This window comes from Atta cephalotes (assembly GCF_000143395.1).
Source record: "Atta cephalotes unplaced genomic scaffold scaffold00073, whole genome shotgun sequence".
Taxonomy (NCBI): Eukaryota; Metazoa; Arthropoda; class Insecta; order Hymenoptera; family Formicidae; genus Atta; species Atta cephalotes.
In genome coordinates, this window is record NW_012130137.1 from 363,538 (window position 1) to 384,816 (window position 21,279).

The window sequence follows — 21,279 nt, forward strand, 5'->3', positions numbered from 1 at the left end:
AGAGAGAGAGAGAGACAGGAGGCAGGAGATGAAAGGGAGAATAACAATAGAGAAAAAATGTTTAAAGAATGCAGCTAAAATTGTAAAAAAAATCCTAATTTTTAATAATTTTGGTAAGTGATAATTGAATTTTTATTGTTAGAAAAGCTGTAAATATAGATGTATGAAAAATTGGGGTTTTAAAAAATAAAATTGATTTTTATTTCACTTTGAAATTCCTATCAAGAGGTTAAATTTTTTTTATCAAAATGTGTCTTCTTTAAAATTAAACTATACAATCTATAAACAAAAAAAACTCGGATTTTTATATCTTACCTAATTCTCGAGACATTCGTGCATTAATTGAAACATTCTTGAACATTATATCGATATGATCAATATCGTTCAACCACAGTTTAGCTATATAAATCTTTTAATTAACTATTTTTTTATGAAGAACAAAACGTTCTTTTCGTGGAATTATAATATTTCTAAACATAATTTGACACGAGATGTTGTCGCTACACAACACGCAAATCTCTTGATATATAATCCTTAAATACGCAATTATGTTTCAAGAATATTTTGCGTGTTTAATATTTTTTTTAGAATGTGTTTCTAAGAAAGTTAATTTGATAGAAAAATCTCTAGTTTAATTACACATGAAAAATTGAATAATATTTTAACTTATATTTTTAGCTAGTCGTAGAAAAAAATAAAAATTTTATTTTCTATATTTATCATTATTTATCTTTTTATATTTTATATTTGTTATATTTATTATGAAAAGCAAAAACATTATTTACGTCAGAAATCTCAGGGATATATGAACGATCGATTGGTGTTGAACACATGCTCGGGTTGCGATTCCTATTTCAAATTGCGTATTAAATAAAGTATTTCAATTTTATATATATTATATAGGAATGTATCAATTATATTATAAATATCATAATCGGCGAGATAATCGAGAAAAATTTTATTAAGATATGATTGTTGAAATGAGTTATAACAACATACGATCTACTTAATATTTGGCAAATGTTAATACGTTAGTTAAGCTCGCTGTTTGATCAAAAATTTTTTTTATCAATTTTGTATGAATTTCTAGAGAGCATACTTCTCTTACGCATTATGTTATGTACGTGACATACATATGAGACCGTGAATTAAAAGGGATAAAATGAGGATTCGGGATATCACAAGGGATTTCTTCCAGTATTATACATATTAGATTCAATATTTTTGTCACGCATCCTAATATTCGTAATAGTTGTCGCAATTATCTATTATATTGTACATTTTGTGGCAATACATTTGCGTATAAATACTAAACTTGAATATTTTATTTTTACAATTATAGGCCCTGCACTGTGTGACATCCTCCTTTTCCCTTCACCTTTTTAAATGTTAGTACGTAATTTTTTGTGCACCATATTTGTAGTTTATTATCGTAGAAGTTTGTTTTGGTAATAGATATAAAAATTACGTTAATAATTTGTTTATTCTGAATTTTTGAATTTTTAAATTTGTGAATTTTTAATTTTTTTATTTAATATTACTTAGCGAACTCCACATGAAGGTTCAGGTTAAACCGTTATGTAAATTTTATATTTTTAATTAATATTTAGACGAAAAGAGTCGTAAGAATGCAACTGTTTGTTGTTTCGACTACAGTTGAACCAAACGAGAGGCTCTTTTTGAAAAAAATAAGTTGAGATGATATAAAGTTACTTCAAAATGATAGTTCATACGTATTGATTCAAAGATAAGAAAAAGAGGTTGCTGATTCGGCGGAAACAAAAGGGACAGCAATTCCTTCCGCAGTCACTTTTGAACCTCTTCTTATGCTTTGCAGATGTAGAAGTTGGCTCGATTACATGAAAAGATAAGATTTCTTTCTTTCTCTCTTTTTCTGATTTGGATTTTGTGTTAGATTTAGTCATAAAATTTGTTGTATTTTTTTTGTGTAATTCAACTATTGATTCAATTGATTTTTTATTGTTCTATTTAATTCAGATTCGTTTTTATGCTATGAATAATATATTTATTCAAAGGAATAGTTATTATGTAGTAAGAATTATAAAATAAGAAGAGCATAGGAAGATCCATGAAAATATAAAACTGTCCAATTCTTTTCTCTTATATTCACTTCTATTTTTTAATATGAGACAAAATCAAAAAATTGAGAGGAGAAAGAACTTTACACGTTAGTAAAATTATTAATTATTAGTTAAATTAATAATTTGCTTCTAACAAATGTAATTTGGATTAATACGAATTATTAAATGCATATTAAGATAAATGCTATACTAGCCATATAGAAATGTAATTGTTCCATAATATGATAGTAAATCAATATTTTTGTTATATATATTTTTGTTATATTTTTTTCTTATATGTATATATAATATTCACGATTTATCAGTACCAATTTTAAATTTAATTTTGGATTCTTTTTAATCAACAATTTTGTTTATGAACTGAATGAGAAATCGGGATACTTTTAACAATTAAAAAACTCAAGTATAATGAATTTCTAATAGATTTATATTTTTTTATATACGTTAATATAAATACGAAAATGTTTTTTTTAGAATCTTTCTGTTTATCAAACTTTTCTATAAAACATCAATATCATAATTAGTAATTTATGATATTATAATCATCTCATAATCTTCCATTCCAAAGTTTTAACTCTAAGGTATCTTCTATAAACACCTATAAAGGGTTACCTATAAAGGGGTACCTATAAAGGGTTGAAATCGAATTCGAGAATGTGCTGATGAGTAACTACTCTTACATAGAGCTACGTTCCCGAGTTGGCAATAATTTATTTACTTTAACTAAATTTATATTTGATATGATTCGACGTGTAAAGTTTACATAAAAATCCAAGACTTCTGGTTAAGCAAATAAATTTTGATATAATTTATAGTATTCACTTAAATATACATTTAAATGTAATTCCTTGTTGCATTGTTATTCTGCACTGAAAAAAAAATGTATTAAATTTTAATAAATATTTGTTTAAACAATATTAGTTGAACATTTACTAAATATAAATATATATATTTATTTGTTATAGAAACTATTAGTTTGATTTAATTATAATATCATTTTTATTTAATAAATATTTATTTATTACACATACAAGGAAATACGAAGTTAGTTTTATTCAAACAAATGTTTATTAAAATTTAATACTTTTTTCCTCAATGTGGCTATGCGCTGCAAATCATAATTCGAGCAGGTGTTCCTCGTTCATGCGACCGCGGCTACAGGGAACGGAAGCGGAAATCAAGCGTAATGTGTCGGTGACGAGAGCGTAGCGTAGCATTCGTGTAGGTGCATTAATGCAAACTTGATGTTTTACGCATGAAGAATATGGAAGAAAAAATATACCTGACATTTTTTCAAAAATCTCGTACGAATTTTACAGTAATAATATTTTTTAATATAAAAATTAAATTAAAAAAAAAAGAAGTCGAAGAGAATGAGAAAGAATAAATCGTATAAAATTGATTTTAGATATATCATTTTATATTGAAAATAAATTTTACATCATTCGTAAGTTCAACTTTAGATATGATTTATATTGAAAATAGATTTTACAACTATAATAAACTTAGCTTAGTAATATATCACTTTATATATATCGCACAATTTTTATCGAAAAAGTGTCGGATAGACTCGATCCTGAGACTGCAGCAGATATCTAAATAGATATCTAAAATAGTGCGGAAGTTATTGTCTCGTTGATCATTCTTGGTTCGTAATGATTAACGATGAATCTGTCAGATAGTAGGCACAGGCGGTAGAACATTTCGCCGAAGATTTTAATTAACCCACGCTTGCATTTATATAGACAGACATATCGCGAGGTACCATTCTCGTTTTTCCGAGGTGTGGGGTGGATTCCCGCAATGAAGAGAGAAATTAAATCGATCTGTCTGTGTTTTTGTCAAATATCATAAAGACTTCGTAATTTTGTCGTCGTCCTTACGATAATGAGATCCAACCTGAAGTTTCCACGCTTAATTACATTAGATTACTGAAAAAGCTTCATCGATTTTCATATATAAGTTTTTAAAGTGCTGGAGGGATAGAAGGATTTGAAGAGATCTAAGAATTTAATATTTTTTCAAATCTGAGTCTCCAACTTTTCTAAGTAATTGATGAATTTGAGGAATTCGCGGAATCTCATTATACTGAAAAAAATTTTATTTTTCTTAATTTTATTTGATTAATGCGAACTAGTATATTTCAATTTTATTGTAAATATTAATAGTATTTTTTTTAATTTTTTGCAATCATATAGAAATTCATGTTTTATTTTTAATTTATCTTTTTAATTTTTGCATTCTCCGTAAAGGAAACAATGAATCTAATTGCCAAAGGTAAGTTTTGCGAATGAATATGTTCTGATATTAAAATTATTTAATATCAGATTTTAATAATTTAATAATTTTATTAAATGAATGAAATTCCGAAAGAAGGATATATTTCAAATTGCTACTATTATATAATATACTCTAAAAAATATTAAAGAACATTTGAAAAATGATAAAATAGTAATTATCATGCTATATCACGAATTATTTTTTATTGGTAATTGTTATTGATCAAATCAGATAATTAATTATTGTTTTTAAGCAATATCGGAGCATTAAAAAGTGATTATCAATCAATCATTTAATTGTCACATCGTAGCGTAGACATGCAGGGATTATCCGAATTAATTGACTGACGAAGTGCTCGTAGTGGTAATCGAACAAGTCCAATTTAACTCGGAAACAAGTACTGTTATGCGAGGTGTTACTAATGACAACGGAACAAGGAAATCTAATTAAAAATTTTATGATTGGCGATACATACACTCGAAATTCTAAAATCAGTGATTCTATATAATCATACAAATTTAAATGCTACAATATTAATTAAATATCATATTACGTATCTATATTATGTATATAGATATTAATTATAAATTTCTATTTATAAAAAGGTATAGTTGGGTAATACTGAATTTCTGCAAATTAAAGAGAAAATGTAAGAAAAGTAGACAAGAAAGAAAATTAATGGCACAATTTTTTGTCCTTTCAGCATTGTGATTAAAACAAAATGTTCGCATTAAATCCTGATTTTATTATAATTACAAACTATATATTTAACGAAAAAAGAATTACCGAATCTTATATTTGGACGAGATAAACTTTTTAATATTATCTGATAGATTCGATGCAACACAAATATATTTGAACATTTTAAAATCACAATTAATACAAGAAAAAAATGATTTTACTGAAATATCTAAAATTTATCTAGATACAAATCTGAAAAATAATTTTATTGAACTATCAAAATAATTATATAGAATGTTCAAATTGGATGCAAAAATATGTCAAAATTTTTTGCAGCATTGCTCATCATTGAATTTTCTACATATTTACTTTCATAGTTCAATAAAATTATTTTCAAATCTGTATTTATTTGAATTTTTTAATATTTCAGTAAAATCATTTTTTCCATATAGCATTTGTACATTTATATCAGCCATTTGAAAAATATTAAACGTATATATGATTGAATAATTAATCGATGCGTATACATGAAGAAAGAGGTAGCAGTAAAAAAAAAAAATTGTTGTATCTTGTCGCTTCTCGTATGTATCATTGGAGTCATTTCTTGCAATCACGCGAATGGCGTGACAGCAAAATGTATTTTGTACATAGTTCATTGCATTTGCAATGAAATGATGAATGATTTTCTCGCTGTGTACGCCGTGCGAAACGCCGTGCGAAAGCAACGAATCTCCCTTGCGAGTAACAAAAATAAAAATAATTTTCAACTATTCTACTACCCGTGGGAAATTCGAATTCGGAATGCGAATTCAACATGATAAGCACCTATCTTCTTTTTCTTTCATCGAAAACGTTCGGGTGTATCAAATAGGAAACGGTGAATTTTCGGGGCTATTTAGGTCATGGATGTGTTATTTAATGCCAATCGAAGGGCGACCAAGATATCACTCGAGAATTACCCGTGCCACTTCCGATCGATATTAGATATTGCGTTCATCAGTGCGTTAACAGAAAGAGATACAATAGTTTGTAAAACGAGAAATTATATATCTATCTACGTAGATGATGCTATTACATGTAGTAATATCAATGCTAAAAAATCGTTTTGAGTGGAAAACTCCAATGATTGAAATCAATCCTGCTGGCAGCAGGATTAAGTAGAAAAAGTTAATCTTTGAGTAATCTGGACATCTCTGCAATATTCCATCATAACCATCATAATCATGGTATGTTGCATTTTTCACAAGTTTTTTAATAAATATTCTCCACTCAAAAATCTATGTGAAAATTTATGTTAAGAATTCTATTATATCCGGAAAATACTTTTTAAGAATTCTATTACCTCCGAAAAAGTACTCATTTTTATAAATTTCATATTACACGAACTATATAAGTTACACATATATATGTTCGTACGTAATTCTCGTAGCATGAAAATGATTAGCACAAAGGGAACAACACATTGTCCTTGAAATTCAACGTATGGCAGAAACGCCATACGTCACGCACCAGGTGTTATTTATGATTTATCCCCTAAGTGGTAGTGAACTGCATAAACACATAAGAGTATAAACTGTCCAACCGTTCACTCGTAACGTTGTGTTTCCGTTGCGTTACGCGAGACATAAATGGAAAAAGTTTATCATGTTAGAAAATTTAATGAGAATTTTTGAGAATTTCGTTTTGCATCTCGAGTTATGTCACAGAATGATGATTTGAGTCTGAGTACACACCTACCGTGCGGCGACCTGAGAGCTCTGTACCGTGTGACGCGTCGCCGACGTCGCTGGCTCGACATCGTGGCGCCGGATACGTGACGAGCACGACGAGTGACGGACAGGAAACGACGAAAATGCAAACACGGAAGAGGAAGCCTCGAGAGAAGACATAGATAGCAGCATATTCCGGGATAAGAGAATATTGAAAGGACTTGCTAAAGATACCTCGCGAATGTTCGACAGAGTAGCAAAATTATTTCGATTTTCTGTCAAAGATCAAATGAGAAAGGTATCAGTAGTCTTCTTCGTGTTGAATTTGAATGTCTTCTATATAGGTTTTTTGAAATATAATGTTATTCTCTCGAATGACCACATAATAATAGATATATAAGATATGTTAAACTTTCGATTCTTAGGAAATCTCTGTGTGAAAAATGACAAAGAAAATATATATTTTTAACTTATTAATATTATAAGAGATTCATAAGAGATTGAATCTAATAATAATCACATTTTATGTATTTAACTTTTATATTTTATTATTAATTATATAATTTTTATATCATATAGAATATATGAAAGAAATGTATAATATAATATAGTATGTGTATTATATTATTTTACTATTTATATAAAGAATTACATGTGCAATAGAAAAAACAATGAATATATTGTGTCTAAACAAAAGAATTAGAGTGCAAGTTTGAGAAGCGAAATAAAAAATTGAGCATCTCGGTGTTTTTTTAGAAAATCATAGTAAACGCAATTAATTTGAACAATCTATATTTTAGCCCCTGTATCCAATATCATCTAAATTGATAATATTTTCGATTTAATTTTGTGCTGTTTTTGTATCTTCACTTTTTTTGCAGCCGTTTCTTGCAGTCATTTCGTTTCTTTACAAATTTTTATCAAGTCTGCAAGTAATTACATGCAATTTGATATTTTTATTAATAATATGCTATTAATAAAATAATATACTATTATTAATAGTATGCTTCTTAATTTGCTTATATTTTAGCACTGCTTTTCGTTTATTTTCGTACTAAGTAAGTGCAGATGTCTATAGAAATATAGTCTTCGTTTGAGCGTAACGCGTTATGAAGTTGGAGGATGAAGATGAATAATATATGAAGAAGAAGTGAATTGTTATGTCATTTGTAGCATGAGATATCTATATTAAAATAGGAAAGAAAGATATAGAGAAAAGAAGCGGATGCGGAAAAGGAGAGAAAATAAGAGCAAATAGGACTATCGATGAACATTGAACAAGCAAGAGGCGAATCTTTGAGAATCAGGAAGAAAAGTCATAAAGAACTCACCTTAGGGGATAACGATAAAATGATTGGAACATAAATGGGAGAATTGTGCAAGTTATATCTAAAAATAGTGACAGTGAATGCCGAAATAAAAATGGAGTTACAATATAAAAATTTAAAAAAGAGAAAAATTCAAAAGCAATAGTCAATTATGATAACTATAAAAGGAATGAAGTTTATAACGCGCGCGCGCGCGTGTGTGTGTGTGTGTGTGTATGTGTGTGTACAGATTAAACGATTAAATGGTATATTACATATATACATACATATGTATATATATTTATATATATATTTTTATATATTATATTTTTAATATATTTTTAAAATATTATACATATAATATTATACATATATTTAAAATTGTATCTTCAATATAAAATTTGACTAGATATTTTCAACGTTAAATATTCTCGTAAACTAAAATATTAATATGAAATCGATTATGAATTTATTGAAAAACGGTTAAAGAAAACATTTTTTTATCAACTACACAATATATCCAACGTGAATCAGAATGAAAAATGTTTAACGGTATATAAAATTTTCGAGAGGTAATCGATGACAAAATTGAGAAATATACATACCTTGTGTGATCAAAAATTAAATTTTCTTTAACAAAAATCCAATTATATGATATCTCTTCAATATTATACATTTTCATGTATGTCCATCTCTCTATTTAAAATATTTAAATTAAAGTAAAGAAGAAAGAGATCGATCAAAATTCTTCAATTATGTGAAATAATGAGATTTGCTGTAAAACTTTCGCTAAGAAAGGCATTTTCAAATTTATCTTTACGATTTAACACCAATTAGCAAACATTGCAAGTGTGCACTAGCGAGATTAAAAACAAGAAGATGAATCGAGAAGAGAAGAAAGTGCGAGCATTGAGCAGTGACGCATATCGAGATGCTGAACAACAATGGAAGAAATGGAAGAGAACTACCGTGAGCAACCACCTGAATCACCACCTTCCGAACGTGGAGGCAATTCGGAACTACTTCTACATCGAATAACGTACATGTATATACGTGTATGCGACAGTGAAATGTGGGCGGTGGGCGAAAAAGCCTCCTTAGAAAATAGATGCTAGATCAAACGAATAGTAGTTACAAAGCAAAAGAGAATTAAGAAAGCTAAAAGAGAGGGGGGAGAGAGAAAGAGAAAGAATAAAAGGAGAATAGGGGAGGAAGAGAGAGAGAGAGAGAGAGAGAATATAGTACTTACGAATATGTACAACCATGATGCGAGAAAGCAATGAGAGAGAAATAGAGAAGAGCCAGTGACGAATTAAAGAACCTCGGAACCCTAACTGATTGTCATGCCCATTTCTATCAAAATAGATTAATTTTAATCTCGATTCAATTTACTCTTCATCCTTTCCTAAGTCTAAGAATTAGGAAAAGATGGAGAGTAAATTGAATCGAGATCAAAAATTAATCTACATCGATCGAAATAAACGAACGTTATTAATAAAATTTAATAATATTCATTGACTAACAGTTTGTTCTCATTTCTTTTTAGTGCTAATCGTACAAAGGAAGAAAAAAGGATTAAAATTTTATTATAATAATCAAAATTCAAAAATTAGGAATTTTTAATTGAATTTTTCCGTGAATTTTTAATATAGTCATTAAATTTTCAACGAATAAAATACATGAAAGAAATTAGATCACGCACATGATTTAGCAGATAACTATAAAAACTGCTTAAGAATTTTGTCGACGTTAAAAAAGTATCTTTACGTTAATTATAGAGAAGCCTTGAAAAGTATGAATCGAATTTCTTTCGCTTTAAGGCGCCCGCGCACCCCAGACCGCCGGTTCGCTACTGCGTGGAATTTAGCGATGCGGCGGTAGCAGCGCGGAGAGAAAGAGAAATGAAGAGAGAAAAAGAAAGAGAGAGAGAGAGAGAAAGAGAAAGAGAGAGTGAGAAAGCGAGCGTGTAGTGCCAGCCGGCCGGCAAGGGAGGAACGATGTTGCGGACTATCGACCCGGTCTCCGCTCCGGCTTGACGCCTGCGCCTGTCATCGGCAATCCCTCCTACCGTCCCGCGGGCCGTCTTGCCGGCGTCGCGGCGCTCTATGCAACGTCGGTGTGGCGACGGTGGGACCAGCAGTGCCTCTCACGATTCCGTTCTCGTTCTGCCCTCCGTCTCGTGAACGCCGTTCGTACGTGTCCGGTCCGGGGTGTCACCTAGGTGCCAACACGCGCGCATACGTACACTGCGTACGTACGCATACATACACACACCCACACCCACACACACACACACACACACACACACACACACACACATATATATATATATATACCATACGTATAATGTTACATATTAGGCTCTAATCTCTCAATCCGTCTTTCTTTTTCTCTCTGTCTGTCTTTGTCGCCGTTTTTTTCGCCTACTTGTTATTTTGCACACTTACACGACCATGTCTAACGCGATCACTACCGGCGCGTATCTATCCCACTCACCCATCTACAGTGTGCGATTCTTTTTCCGTTTCTACATCTAGTCTTTGTCTATATATAACACAGATATGCGGCAAGAAAATTTAATTAAATATTCGTATTGGTGCTAGCCGATGTCGTGTCGGTGCGACCATGGTATCCGTTGATACCGGCGCCTTCTTTCGAAGATGTCACGAGTATCTTTCTAAGATGCTTGTGCTTTTCTTGGTGCGTACTCGTAATACGCGAGCCGGTAAGTTGACAAGTGCGCAAGAAGCTTCGACTAGACCGGGCGATGGAGACATTGGGAGAGAAGAAAAGGCAGGTGTGATAAAGAAAGGGGATGAGAAGGAGCGAAGGGGAGAAGGAAAGATAAAAAAGGGAAAGAGGAAGAAGCTCCATGCTTGATGGCAGGAGGTTTCTTAGGACGGAGATGAAACGGTAAAATCAGAAAGAATGACTGGCTTTTTCACTTCCTGATCTATTTCGCTCTTATCCACTTTTTTCGCTGGCGAATTGTCTGGAAAAATTTCTCCAATGTCGTTTTTCAATTTTCACTACGTATTATTCTATTTGATATGTTTAAATGATTTGCTAGGTTTCCCATGAATCTTGTTTGATAGACAATTAGCAAACTTTGATAGATCAGTTTGAAAGTGACCATCTTTGTTCTTCTTAATTAATCTTCACATGCGCAGTTATATGACCTTGGTTCCGGTTGTACGTTGTCATTGACAATTTTGTATTCTATTATTTTTTAATTTGATACTTGGTATTGCAACATTCAATGGATTCTTCATGTCTTTCAAGAATTCTCTCAGGCACGCGTAATTATGCGATGAGTAATTTTACAATACCAAAACGTATATTCATTCGCAAAACAGTCATACCTGGTAAATACCTAGCAGATAGATATTCTGTTCTCAAACATACTTTTGTTCTCAGTTCTGACGACATTGACAATAGTGTCGAATGAAGTATGAAGGCTGCTTATCCATTCTTTCGTTTCCTTCTTTCGCACTCTTGTTAGAAGTCTGCATAATTGTTTTCTGACTGACGCTCCGCCAAAATTAATTTAATATTCATACTTCTCATTATATCATTCATAATGAGAGATAAATCACATTGTGATCTTAGTTTGCCCAGAATATTGTCTCAACATCTAAGAAAATAATCACATTGTTATAATCCCACCAATATACAATTATTAGTTGATTAATGGATATCAATTTTCATATTTTCCTGTTATAATGTTATTTATGAATATTATAATTTTCACATTATAATGTATTAATATCAGTTTTTATATAATAAGTATTATAACATAATACATAACAAAATATTTGCCTCTTTTGCATATTTCAATATGCTGATAAATATAAATCTATCGTTTCTTATATTTTTCAAGGAACTTCCTTGAGATATTACCAATACGTATAAACTTAATTAATCATTTGCAAATGTCGTACAATTACTAGCTAGTAAATTTGAATCCTTCGAAAACTTCGTAATGATTTATTTCGAATCATTTCATATTCTATCAATCACATTTCCAATGTATTTATGAGCTATCTCATGTACGTCTTATACGAAGATCTTCGTTTTATCTCTTTTGCCATTTCGTTCCGTTATCGGCGCTTCCGATAAGTGTACGGTCGCTTACTGATCGTTTTTAACATGAAGCCTGAGGCTAACCTTAACCTGAATATTGGGGTCCATTTCGCAATTTTCTTTTTCGTCGGAGAAAAATCCATCGGATGGACCGTACGGTACGCGCAAATGCTGGCATTGTGTTTCATTCGTATACGTGTACTCACACATACGCATCCACATATCGGGCTACCGCTTTATACACGCCTTTTATACCTCTTTATAGCCAAAGGTGTAACAGAATATCTCTGAATTTTCTAGATTGAAAATTACGAGAAAATATTAAAGATGTTTGTATAATTTTAAAGATGTAATATAAACATTTTTTTATTCAGGATCAATATTTGAATATTTTTAAGATAAATATGTTTTTGTGAAAAGATGAAAAAAAAGGTTTTCTTTTCCATTTTGTCGATAGAAAAGAAAAAAAGAGACATTTTACAAAGTCGTGTGAAAAATCCCATTCAAAAATTATATAATTATATATATATATATATATATATATATATATTATATAATGATGTATATATTACATAGTATCGTGTTATAAAACACACACACATACACACGCGCGTGCGCGCACATACACACACACACGCGCGCACTCACACACACACACACATACACAGAATGAGTCAAGAGAACTTTCCACCTTGTTTTTTGTAATCAACTGATTTATGCTGGAACACGTCAACTTTGTTTTTCAAAAGGAAATGTACATGATAAATTGTGCTGCTCTTCTTGATTAAGATAGCTAACCCTTTAAAAATTTTAAGTGACAATAGGAATTAGATAACATATATTTAAGAATTTTTTAGTTCCCTTGAAATTCATCAGAATCTGTCTTTAAATTCCAGTGACTATCTTGTGACGTAATCATCTTATATATAGAATCCTGTGTCATAATACAAATTCTTTTTTAAAGTATCTTAAATAAAAAAAATATAATGAAGAAAAATTAGATAATCTTTTCAAGTCACTGAATTGAATTTTTAATTTTTAATATCTAAGACTTAAAAATTTTTTGAGATATTCTCAAATAAAAAAAATAGGATAATTGTAAAGAAAATTTAAAAAAACCTTTAAAACGTTGTGCCTTGCACTTACTGCCATTTAATATTTGTGAAGGGAGTTTAATTAATTAATCAAGAAGAAACAATAATTTGAATAAATATATATAATTATACATTTTCCTTAAAAACAAAAATGGCATGTTTTTCGCAAGTATATTTTGCAATCAGTCGGTTAAAAAAAAAAATGAGATGGAAAGTTCTCATTGGCTCATCTTGTACGTACATCACATACTCATTATAAGGCGATGTAATTTTATTGATACATATATTTATATATACATGTATATAAAATATATGTATGCATCTTAATATATCTAAATATCGCTTTATGTACGTACTTGACACAATATACACAAATACGCAGAGGGAGCAATTCGGAGCCCGTGCCTGAGCCCGAGCGCCACTTACAAACACTGCCTTGAAGGCTGAGAAGAAAGAGGTGGTGTTGTGATAGTGAGAGGTGGGCGAGAACGAGGATCCGTATAGTGGTGTATCTCCCGTGATTGACGTCGAGAAAAACTACGTCCTTCTTTTCGGCAGAACATCTGCGTTCTGGTCTACCGACGGCGTTGTCCGTCGTCATCGTCGCGGAGAAACGGCCGGCCTCCGTTCGTCGCTCGCTAACGCAGCGGCTGTGTGTCATTATTACTGTCCCACTGCCTCACACACCGCGGCCTCATGATTGGTTCATTTTGGAACCTCTGCCGTGCGTGCCCTTCAATGCCGATTGATAAGGTGAGGAGACTAAGAAATCATATAATTGCACTGCCGATATTCCGATTTATTGCAAATTATTTGATATCTCCTATTAAAAATATTATCTCTTCTATTAAAAATATATATATAGATATTTCAGGAAATAGTAACATCTTTTTATGTTAGATATTTTGCTGCTCTATATATATAATGTAATAATAATGAAGAATAAAATAAAATGAAAATTAAGCAATAAGTGATAATAAAATAAAGTTGTTCTTATAGCGAAATTCAAAATATCTCTATTGTACTCTGTACAGTATTTTCCTATCCGTTTTGTCTAACTTTTAGTAGAAGCATTTCAAGCTTCTTTCACCAACTCTGATTAACCCTGATCGATGTTTAACTCAATCATCACGATTATCAACGTGAGGACTAAACACAGTTTGTCTTAGAAGACAAAGAGAAAGGATACGTTTTGTTATGTATATAAAACTGCTGTTGGTACTTTTGCGAGTTGATTGTTGATTAATTTAATCAGAAGTTGGTGAAAAAGACCTTTCATACAGAATTCTGAAATGAATTATATTATGAATCTTAAAGAAGAATTCATTTTCAATGTTATATATCTTTATAACTTTTTCAAGTTAAATCAAATTTCCATTCAAGCAAATTCTATTTGAAATTAAATAAAGAATATAATACTGCTTTGCCATTCTTTTGTTGAAGCTTACTAGCAGCCTTTTGACTTTTAATCGGTAATTACTTTTCAACATTTTCAACATTTTCGTTAAAGAAAAACAAATTTCATACAGAAATTGTGCTATAAATAATAACCAATAGTTTTCGATGGCTGTGTAGAAAGCTGGAGATTCCATAGCTGTCTAACGATGTACGATTAATCAGAATGGCGACTGCATTGATCGATTCAATAGTCTTGTATTGCTTGTTTGTCCGCCAGTCTCATAAATTCGTAAGCGATTCGAGGAAGTGCACTTGCACTATGTCAACTCGGGGGTGGTGTATTCAATTTTCACTTTATTTATTTTATGTTTCTGTAAAATTCCTTTATTCTTTTCTCTACGAATTTTTCAATCGTTTTAATTTTAATTTAAAATTTATAATCATTGTGTGAATTTAACTTTAAAATAATAAAACAAGCAATAATTATAATTTGAACGATTTAGAGAAATTATTATATCTATATATAGTTAAAATGTTTCTCAATTATAAAATAATTTTTTTTATGCATCAAAGAGAAAAATTAATATTTTACTTTAATAAAAACATGATAACATAATCTCCCAAAATGTTGTCATTTAGTTAGTAATATTTTCAAAAGCAGAATATTTTGGTTCGTTTGCCATTAAGTTAATGAATATAATTACTTGGCAATGTTCATAAATCATTGTTATGAATGTTTATCTGCCAACAGGAATGATTAACAATGGAAAAAATTGGGAGAGTCTTTTGTAATGGTGAATTGTAGGAGAAATTTAAGGGAAGCAAATTTATTATGCCTTATTTCTTGTAAGCAATTTTGAGAAAGTTTTAGTAAATAGGTAGCTTCGCTAACTCAATTGCCTTCGTGATTTCATCTCTTTCAGTCTTTATTATTACTATTAATAAAATTTATTTAGTCTTCACTGTTGATAAAATTAAAAAAGCAGATTTGAAAATTTTATGTAAATTATAAAACACAAGATTTTTCTTACACAAATTAAATCGCAAATTTTTTAAATTTGCTGTACAAGTAAGGATACAGATGTCTGTCAGATATAAATACAATATAATACTTGCATACTTAAGAACCCTGCACGGAATCCTTAACTATTACATTTTCGTAAAATACTTCTCTGTAGTAGGTTTACGGCACAAATTTAATAATATATTATGAAATAATAATGCTTAATAATTTATGTTTATAAGGCATAAAATACACGAAATGTATGATATAAAATGCAATTTGCTTTATATGCATAATGCAAGACAAAATACTGAAAAAAGTCGACTATGAATATGCGTATAATATTGCATATATTGCTGCTTAAAATTTTGCATGACATGATTGAATTATAATGATATTTCGTTCGTGCAATATTATGTATTAAATGATGGATAAATGTCATTAATCAATTATCTATTATACAAAATAAATAAAATACTATTTCTTAAATTTTCTTTGATATTATCTATTATTTCTTGATGTTTTTATATTATTGAATTAATAGTAAATTAATTTATCGTATTTCTTTGATATTTAATTTACGAAATAAAGTAAGTATCTCATAAGAGATATTTTTTCATATTTATCCCGTTGTTTTTTGTTAATTTGAAATCTAAAAGACTTTATACATCTTTTTAATTTATAACATTGTCTGTGCAAAAGTTAAACTTCTAATTAAGATTCTATTAAATTATTTTTAATTATTTTTATTATTTATTATATTGGGTTGTCCGGAAAGTTCGTGCCGATTTTGAAGGAAAATTGAAACGCAGAAGATTTTAGTATACATTTATTAAATTTAAATCTTTTGCGGCACGAACTTTTCGGACAACCCAATATAATAACTAACGAATATAATGTGTAATTGATTAATTCTTATTGCAGCTATGCAGTAACTTATTAGTTTAGTTTGACAGATTTCATCAATCGTATGTATCGTTCTATATGCATTGATGGCCGATATGTTTCACTCCGAAACAGATTTTATCGGTCTGAGAGACCGTTTAAATATCGTGCTTCCTCCGGTCGAGCGCAACATTCTTCATTTTATCGAAATCGAATTACTTTATCGATTCCGTTAGATTATCACGTTTAGCGTGATTTGTATGCATCGATTTTACATCGTATGAGCTGCATAGATTTTCTCCTTTACAATAACACAATGCTTTTGTCGCAAACTTAATCAAATGATCGTTTTAGAAGTCAGAAGTGGCCTCTTTTTTATTTTGCGTAAAACTACATGCATTTCACTATTAGTTTTCGTGAAACTGCCGCAATTTTATCTCCATAACAAACTTTTGTAATTATGCCGAACAAAGTTCACTGCAATACTTAATGTATTAGCACTGTCAGCACTATTTGAGAAATGACTCAATAAAGGCATAATTGTTGCTAGACAATGTACAATACATCTATTATAGAATTATAAGACATGAATTGGAATCATTAATCAGTGTCAATGTCTCATTTTACTTTCGCATTTTTTGTAATTTTTTAATATATATTTATGTAGCACATATCAATTTATATAAACTTTTATGCATACAATATAAATTAAAAAATATTAACGCATGTTAAAGAGGTTATAATCTCTCAATACAACAATATTATTTATTACATCTTTTATTGTTCTTGAAAAAATTCATTTATTGAATTTCTGGAGTTTCCGCAAATTTCCTAATTATTGCAATAATAATTACTTCTGGTTAGCATTGTTCCGCATTGTGATTGCTATGCTAATAGTTAGAACTTACGTCATTATAGTTTGGCCGTCGCATCACCGTAATATTACGTCATGCCAAAGTCGATATATATTTTCGTCATGTACTTGCTGGAAACTTGTTTAACGATTTCAGCTGTATTTGCAATTTTTTTCTCGATTACGTGAGTTCGCACGAAGCACATCGATTGCTCTTATTCGGAGAAATGATTACTAGATACGTTTATGAGTATTGGAGAGTTCATTAAGGTGAATCTATTCGAGAACTTATTCGATTTTCAAAATGTGTACAACAATTGCTTGTACAACAATTATTTATTTTATTAAATAAAAGAAAGGAAAAATAATATATTAAGATAGAAAATTAGGAACATTTTATAGTAAATAATTTCTTTTCCTTTAAGTAGTTTTTGTCGTTCTAAGAAATTGCTGTAAATTCTATTTTTAATTTCTTTTAAAAAAAAAAGAAGTCTTTCAGTTTTCATTTAAGAGGAAGTATAACATTTTTCTAATAATAATTAAAAGAAATACGCTGGATATCGTGCAGCAATTATTAAAGAATGACATTTAGGTAAATACGAGTAAGTAATATGAGAGTTTTATTTAAGAAAATACAAATATTATGTAGTTGTATCAAAATTCCAAACACGACATACTATCACGTTATTCAAACGTTGAGTGAGATAAAATTATTCTTGATGAATACAGAATCCAGATAAAAGTCGAATACTATCCAATAGCTGATATCGTATCATTGTCAGCTTGTCCTATATGACATTCGATCTGTTGCATTCATTTTTTAAATCGTAAAGAATGATCAGAAACATATCAGTTAATATTGCGAAAGCAAACATGACCTTTTAATATTTAATCGACTGTAACAATTTACGTATTATTCAATCGCGTAAATATAAAATATTTGAACAATTTCGAAAATATCGATTATTTCAATGTTTAATATATTATAATATATGTTGATAACTTTTTAAATATGAAATTTACTCTCCGATAATTTAATAATATAGGATAGTTTTTGATTTTTAATAACGGTTTTTGATAATAACGTTAATGAAAAGTTTTCCACACTCTCTGAGTTTTTCTCGCCGCAATGGAATGAATTTCTCCGATATTGGGATTCATATTTTCACTCTCTATTTGTACAAGATACGATTAGGCAAAGCTGCGAGAGGAAATTATTCCATTTAATAAACGTACCTCTATACGATATTTTCCCGAATATCTTATCTTTTTCTTTCTCTATAGTTTTTCTCTCAAGTGTCGATTAACTGATTAATCGTATTCGTAATTACGATGAAATGTATTGTATAGCTGACTCGCAATTGCGCTAGTGAGAAAAAGTGTCGTTTATCGATTGGCCTTAATTCGCAAGTCATTTTTCAAAATAATTCATTAATTCTAACCTTTCTCGTGCCGAGTCATCTTAACGTCATGAGCAGGCTAATCTCTAAAATATACGATTTTGACTGTCACCTTACGGCAACTTATGGAGCATAATGGCACGTATAGTCAGTGGAACCGCATGGTCATTCGGCTCAATCGACCCCCGTGTGCAAATCGTCGCTACGAAGGGAATGGTAGGAGTGAAAAGCCGGCATTGCGCCACTCGGACTCGCTCGCCTTCGTCAATGTACGCGCTTGATCACGTTGTCATCCACTCGCAAAACACATCTTGATCTTTACTACTGAACGTCAAATTAAAAAATTATTAGTGGAAATTAGATAAGAATAAATCAAAGAGAAAAAATTATATTTTTGGTCGAAGGGAATTTTCACTTAATAATTTTCATATATAGATTTTAATAAATATTTAAACATATTTGTAAGTGGATACCGTCTACATGTGGATACCGTTAAGCACTAAAATCCACTTTGACCAAAAATAGATACGTTTATATATTTGAAATATTAAGAAATTATAACTTTATATCTTTATTCTAGTTAATTAATATCTTATAATTATTCTTTTTCTAACTATTTTTCTTCTGGTTATCTTTTAATGTAATTTAATTATTAAATTCGGTATTATAGCTTTTTTTCAAAGTAATTACATTTATTGAATAAATTATGCGTTATATATTTTTTAAATTTTCATAAAAATTGAAAAAAAATATTTTTATACAAATTTTTTATTGGTGACATATGAGAGATTATCAGAATCATTACTTTATAATCTATCACAATACTGGATAATATATTTTATTCATAACTATTAAATAACGATTTAATAACGATTTAAATAACGAATATGTATTTTAGATATGTTTACGAAATATGTGTATGTTTGTGTTAATACGTATTTCTCTAAAATATATATATCTATACAAATACGTAAATATATCAATGTAGACATTATAATGTATACATACGAATTCATTATTCTATGTACTTGCAAATATATTTTGTTTAATTTTGCACGTTGATTAGCATAAATTACGTAAATTAGTATGATCTTAAGATGGTCATTTTACAAAAGTCATTAAATTTAACTAGAATACATCGTCCCGTAATGAAAAATTCAAAAGGTTTTAATATTATTATTAGAACATGGTTCGCGCAGAGTGTGATATAAATGCAAATATAAACTTTTGTAATGAAGTTTGCATAGAGAAAGATAATATAAAAAAAATAGAAGAAATTTGAGAATGTAATAGAGTTTGATTTAGATCTAAAATTACAAAACTTCGATTAATGAAAGATTGTGTAGAAACTGAAATAAAATGGGAAAATGCTTTTGAGAAGAAATCATTATTCAGAATCATGAATCAGAATTCGTAATGGAAATGAATGCAATTGACAGCTAGATAGCATTATGAAATTTAAATGAGAACGACAAGAAGATAACGAATATCGGTTTAATTCTAAAATTGCGTAGAAAATATAAAGGAATCTTATGTGTACAGGATCTTTAAGAATTTTTATTGGCTGGTAAAATAAGATTTTTCTTGCTAAATTTGTTCTTATTTCAACATATTTCTATCTTTATTGCATTTCGCTTATTTTTGCGAATTTATGGCCATCTGTGGAATAAATGATTTCATCAGAATCTCATCCATGCGAAAAATATGAATTATTGTGATCAGTGATCTCGAAATAAAATTCGCTTCAATTTTTTTTTCCTTATTACTCAACGATAAAATATCTAGAAATATTAAATAAGAATCACAATTATTTTAATTAAGTTTATTGTGAATGTGAGAAATTAGATTGCGTCACGCATGTTGCGGCAATGGAAAGGCTTAAGCTTAGAGTTGTCGATATTGATTTTGCGTCCCGACATGTCATCTCGATTTAACAAAATACAGAAGCATTTTTTACATTTTATAAAAATGAGCTTCAATGACTTTGGTCAGCTAATATTATTACAGTAATTCTATTCCAGCATAATCGGTTCTAAGTAATAAGATGCCAGGGAGATTTCCGATTAATATGGGAACATTATTTATTTTTGGAAAACATTATTTATTTTTTCGATTGCAATACGAGAATTGTTGCTGTTATTTCATTATCGATTTATTCTCCGTGAAATAATTTTATTTAGCTTACGCAACTGCAGAATATTTTAAGGGAAATATGCGATTATAAATTGTAGATTGTATATTTATTAGAATTTGTAGCTTACGTAATTTTTTAAACATGAAGGCGTATACTTATTTTTAATTAAATCTGTTAAAAAATCATGTTGTGCAGTCACTATTCTTATTCCACTGTATTTGTGATTAGAAAATGTTATTTCAACAACTTTACGATCGTCGTAAGGCTTTGAAATATAAAATGCATTGTAGAATCGGAAAACTTTCAATGGCCTCGTACACCATGATTCGATTTAGATGTTCGCGCGCGTC

General features: G+C 29.6%; 1 protein-coding gene across 1 annotated transcript in view; it reads left to right on the forward strand.

Annotated features, from left to right (window-relative positions):
• LOC105624144 (nuclear receptor corepressor 1) overlaps positions 1-21,279 on the forward strand; it is a 64,741-nt gene that overhangs the window by 773 nt on the left and 42,689 nt on the right. The window lies entirely within an intron of this gene.